The sequence below is a fragment of the Ornithodoros turicata genome, chromosome 1 (assembly GCF_037126465.1).
Source record: "Ornithodoros turicata isolate Travis chromosome 1, ASM3712646v1, whole genome shotgun sequence".
Taxonomy (NCBI): Eukaryota; Metazoa; Arthropoda; class Arachnida; order Ixodida; family Argasidae; genus Ornithodoros; species Ornithodoros turicata.
Window position 1 is genome coordinate 128,924,922 of NC_088201.1, and position 5,578 is coordinate 128,930,499.

At 44.7% G+C, this 5,578-nt stretch overlaps 1 long non-coding RNA gene across 1 annotated transcript; it reads right to left on the reverse strand.

Moving 5' to 3' along the window:
• Window positions 1-3,378: 3,378 nt before the first annotated feature.
• Window positions 3,379-4,737, reverse strand: LOC135368879 (uncharacterized). The gene is made up of 3 exons (XR_010414888.1): window positions 4,695-4,737; window positions 4,057-4,338; window positions 3,379-3,647 (listed from the first exon to the last, which is right to left on the reverse strand). It is a non-coding gene; the product is annotated as an uncharacterized LOC135368879 (long non-coding RNA).
• Between the last annotated feature and the right edge of the window lie 841 nt (window positions 4,738-5,578).

Genomic DNA, 5,578 nt, shown 5'->3' on the forward strand with positions numbered 1-5,578 from the left:
GAGCGTACAGAGTGTCTCACAAAATGGGATACAGGGTGTTGCAACGTTATGAACGTTAGCCAGATGAATTTGAAGTCCCAGCGCTGTTGTGTAGTGCTGCCGATCGGCCGGAGGACAAAGGTGGCATGTCACCATTTCTTTTAATTTTTGTACTCGAATTGACTGAACACGATGTCTGGCGAAAGAAGACGTTTCCCGTCTTTTCCAACTCGCTCTTTCTTCTCCATCCAGAGTCCGCTCGTGTTCCTCATGTCTTCGATGTCTTGAGTGCTTAGTTTATGAAACCGAGCTGGAAGGAACACCTTTACGTGCTCGTGATCCTTCATAATTTCTACGTAGACCGCCTCGCCATACCTCGTTTCAATTTTGTTAACATCAACCACATCATACTTGATGTTTTTAGGAATTGTCGCCATTTTTTGAAACTCTCCACATTTCTTTAGCTTGTCAAGTTTATGCAAGATCGACAAAGACATGATGCTTACTTGTACACTGATGCAATGATGACGACGATGATCCTTCGGACGCGTTGGACATCGTATGGACGTTGGTATCTTGACCAGACTTCATTCCCTTGCACGAAATGACAGTGATAGCACCTTTTAGGTTCGTGACGCCTGCCTCGGTGTCAATTTCAGGGGCTAGTCAAAGTGGGAAATCCACCTTCGTGGCACGACTAATTAAACACAGAGCTGTCCTCTTTGACAAACCGTTTAAGCAAATATGGTATATCTATCTTTATAAGCAGCCGGTATTCGATACCCTTCCTGAAGTAAATTTCAGTCAAGACATCCCTGCAGATCCGGAGAATTATAGCCACTCATTATTTATATTCGACGACTGTTTAGCCGACCGGCAAAGACTCAAAGAAATCTGCAAATTTTATATCGCCGGGTGTCACCACCTGTCAATCACGGCTGTGTTCATCTCGCAATACCTGTTCGTCAACGACCCTTTGTATCGCACAATACAATTCAATAGCACGGCTCTCGTTTTATTTCGTTCACCACGCACTACAGACCAGCTGCGTATGCTGTCCAGGCAGATTTTCGGGCGAAATGATTTGTTGCCCACGATATATAAAGATTCCTGTCAGAAACCATACTCATACTTAGTTATCGACTTGTCTCAACAGAGCAACGATCACTATAAGGTGTGGACCAACATTTTCCCGGATGATCACAGACAGATCGTATACAGGTCATGAAAAGGCTTAACAAACACATTCGTTTCCTTCGTATGATCGCTGAAGCAAAGACAGGGGAAGATCGTTACAACCTGATTCAACATGCCAGCAAGGAACAGCTACGAACAATCAGGGAGATTTGTATGAACCTCTGCAAAGGAAACATCGACGTACCGCCGAAAGTTAAAAAGCAATTGCAGCCTTTTGCAACACCCATTAGGACACTGGCTTCCAGGCAAGACCGTGCAGATGTCAAGAAAGTTAAACGGATTCTTCATCAGTCCGGCGGGTTTTTGCAATTTTTGTTGCCACCCTTGTTAGGTCTCGTTTCAAGTTTAGCGGGCAAAAGCATCGCAAAAGCAATCGGCATTTAAATAATGCAGAAATACGAGCTTGTTCCCTATCGGGAGAGCACTATTCCGTCGATATTGAATAAACAGGAGCCTGATGATATCAAGGCCAAGGAGATCATCCAGTACTTGCACAAGCTATTGCATCCTCCTGCGAACACATTAAGGCAGCCTAGTGCAGCAGGTGAGGAGACAAATCCTGTGGCATCGACAAGAGAGCAGACACAGATTCAAGCAGGCGAGGAGGACGATGCCATCGTTAATTTTATGAGCAGCGGCTACAAGATGAGAGCAAGCCAATTACTGCGTTTACTAAAACCCGTGCTCAGCTGGAATAGTAAAACGTTTGAGCTCATTGTCAATGGTCAACAAATACCAAATACCAACGTTGTAGACCTTGTTTATTATTTGGTCACAAGAGCGCGAAATGTGTGGCGACCCGCGTATCTCGAGAGGATCCTACCACTATTGGTCAAGCTAAATATACCGACACTTATCGTACATCCATCTCGACTTGAAAAGGAGACTGCAGAACCATCAGCCAGTAGTCCTACGTTCACACCTGAGACACCTCGTCGACGCATTTCTCCGGTTATCACAAGAGCGGCTAAGAGACTTCGAGAATGGAACCAGTATTGAGTACGTTGGAACCGCAACAGGAACACTGTGGTTACCTTCGGGACGAAAACATTCTGGCGCATTTTCCCGCACGACACAGGAAGAAGGCCCTCGCCATTCTGCAGATGCTAAAGACCGTATTTGCGATAGATGAAGAGGGAAGGATTATCTGTCATTCTCGCGTTGTTCCAAGTAGTTCCGTCATCGAGCTTATAAAATACGAACTGCACAATCGATCGCCCTCTTGGTACAAAGGTGACGTTGCAGCCGTTATAAACGCCTACTTGTCATTCGACGGACTTCGTGCTCGCGGAAGAAAATTGTGCTAATGGCTGCTTACGTGGACGTATACCATCCTGGTGCTCTAGGTGGTGTTCAACGACTCGCACGAGCGATCGGTGAAAAGCCGGCGAAGGTTGCCAAGTTCCTGGAAACCAGTGATGTGTACTCTCTCTTCAGAGAACTCAAGCGACCACGTCAGTTCCGGAAGACCATCGTTTTGGGTGTGAAGGATATATTCCAAATAGATTTGAAAGACCTTCAGAAACTGTCGAGATACAACAAGGGTTTTCGCTATCTTTTGTTTTCTATCGACGCATTTTCTCGTATGCTTGCTGTAGTGCCTGTGCAGAATAAACGAGCAGCGGAAATTATACGTGGACTGAGACTCGCTTTTAGACGTATTGGGACTCCGAGACTGATTCATTCAGACAGAGGTACAGAGTTCACCAATAAGTCAGTCGGAGCATTTTTAAAATCAAAAGGGATATCTCTCTTCCACTCTAATTCAAATACGAAAGCAAGTATTGCAGAACGATCTATTCGCAGTCTTATGACGCCACTTTATCGTGCTTTTGAATATCAGGGACATAAATCGTACTTGAAAATTTTACAGCCTCTGGTCAAAGCATATAATCATCGTGTTCATAGAACTCTGTCGGCACGACCTGTGGATGTCAACAAAGAAAATGAACATTTATTTAGGCAAAAGCTCTATCCTACTCCGAGCAAACCCCCAGAGAAGCCACGTTTTCGCGTTGGCGACCTTGTCAGAATAGCAAAGTCTAGACACCAGTTAGTCAAAAGTTATCTTGGTTCGTTTACGCGTGAAATTTTTGTGGTGAGAGCAGTCAAGATTGGTTACCCGAATACCTATCTCTTACGTGACCAGCATGAAGAACCTATTGAAGGTCAATTTTATGCAAGCGAATTAACACGTGTGCAGCCTGGAAAGGGCCACCGCATTATAAAAAGACGCGTTCGGAACGGAAAGGTGCAGTACCTGTTGCAACCTTCTGGAAGTCGTAGAAGGACTTGGGTTCCGGAGAACTACCTGCCACCACCGACGACGAAATGACTGGCGATCACTGGTCCGATGTCGAACAGCCAGCCAACGCTGGCGATTCCTGGTCCCAATCGGGTGATGATGTGTGCGGCATGCGGGACGTTACCCAGGATCATCAACTCAAAGGAAAATGTCGCCGTCCTCATACCTGTTGGAATGACATGTTAGAATGTGGTTCATCGAAGTCAACGGACGACACAGTGCTCGTCGCAGCATTTAAGATAACCAGAGACATTTTCCTGTTCCAGTCCCTGCCTCTGAACCTTCCCGCGAAAAAGACTGTGTGGGAGTCTTCAAAAACAATGTATGCCAGGGTACACAGGAAGTGTGAGCACCTATCCGACCACCCGTTCGACCTGGTCTCCGAATGGGGAAAACAGATGAGCTCCATATTCAGCTATTACGGTGATCGTGACGTCGACGTAATGCAACTGGTGACCGAAAGTCTATGTATCATGTACTACGCAATGAAGACTGGCTACCATTACCTGGCTGTGTACATAAACGACATGACAATTGACCTGTTGCAAAATAGGTTGCCACCCAAAGACGCTTACCAATAAATATTGAAATCCATGACGAGTTGTCTCATTTTACTGTAGGTCGTCATGGTAAATAGATGTCCGGAGATGTTCTGCTACACCTTGTCCTTTCTGAGTGCTGTTTCCCTGTTCGTTTTCGTAGCTACAACAGAATTTACAAAACCAACACTGAAACAGGGAAAATGCACTACCGTGACTCAGATTGACCATAACATCTACGTCCACCGATGTCCAGCTGCAGTAACTGCCGTACGCCTTTGGCTCAGCAATGGTCATCCGACGAGATACGGAGTAAATCTGTGAGAAATGTATGGAGTAAATCTGTCGCAAAATGATACACGTCAACTATGGCATTGCTTGAAAGAAGCAAATGTCGCGCACAATTATTATAACTTCGAGTGCTCGAAGCTATGTGAAATAAGCTTCGAACCCAGGCAAGTAATAGAACGATGTCCCGGCAATGTGTACAATATTGCAAGACTCGTTGGGAATGGAAAGCACAGCGGTTACGGTATCACTCTTTCGAAATCGGCTACCATGTCTCTGCTGTCTCATCTGAGCGAAACAATAAAAAGAATTTAAAACAAATACATGCCCGCATTTTATTTAGCTATAAGATACACTGTAACACAAGAATGGTTTGAAATACTCACATCACTTGGCTCTTACGTGGCACTCACTGCTGGAAGCTCGTACGTGGCAGACAGCGTATACCACCAGTCGAAAATGCATCTTGCGAGAGCGATAACGTTTTCTTTTTTTGTGTGTGTGGTTGGTGTTCCCAAAGAGCGTTTGGAAAAAGCCAGACGGGTGTTTCGCGGTTGTGTTATCATACCAAAAGAAGAAGCAAAAAGAGCGCGTCGGCAAGAGGTATCGCATTTCACATGCTGCTCCTGCGAAAGGAGAAGCTGTCCACGATGCATTCACGTGATCCTTCCTTCCCTTGAAATAAAACAAAAATGAAGGGTCTTATAAGCTAGCTGTCGACGACTGAGACCGATCAGACCTTCATCGACGACGCAACTTTGAAAGGATGTGAGTATACCTCTTGTCTTTATGCCATTTTTTTTGTTACTTTTATTTCGAAACCATGACAGCTGGTAACCGCAATACGTAGTCATGCAACGCTTCTCGATTCGTTGTATGCTGTTGTCGCAATGCGCAACACAAGTTTGGAAATGCGTGTGTATAGAACACCTCTATTTTGTAGTGATTGTTGTCACTGGGTTATTTACTTCCAAACGTCGTACTCCAATGCAAATGCATGACACAGTATCAGAGACATATCGGAACGTGGAAAACGTTAACCGATTCTTTGATAATGCTGCTTGTTGTTGTTGCGTGGCACCTGATCGAGATTTGAGTCATCCTAGACTTTGTGCTGATTGAGAAGAGCATTCACAGGATGTTTCGTTTTCCCTTTGTTTTTGCAGATTGCTTCTGTACAATGATGAAGTCAAGCAAGACTCTGGTAATTTGTAACATATCTTTCATTAGTTGAATAAAAGAGTAGTAAAATAATGTGCTGAAATAAAAA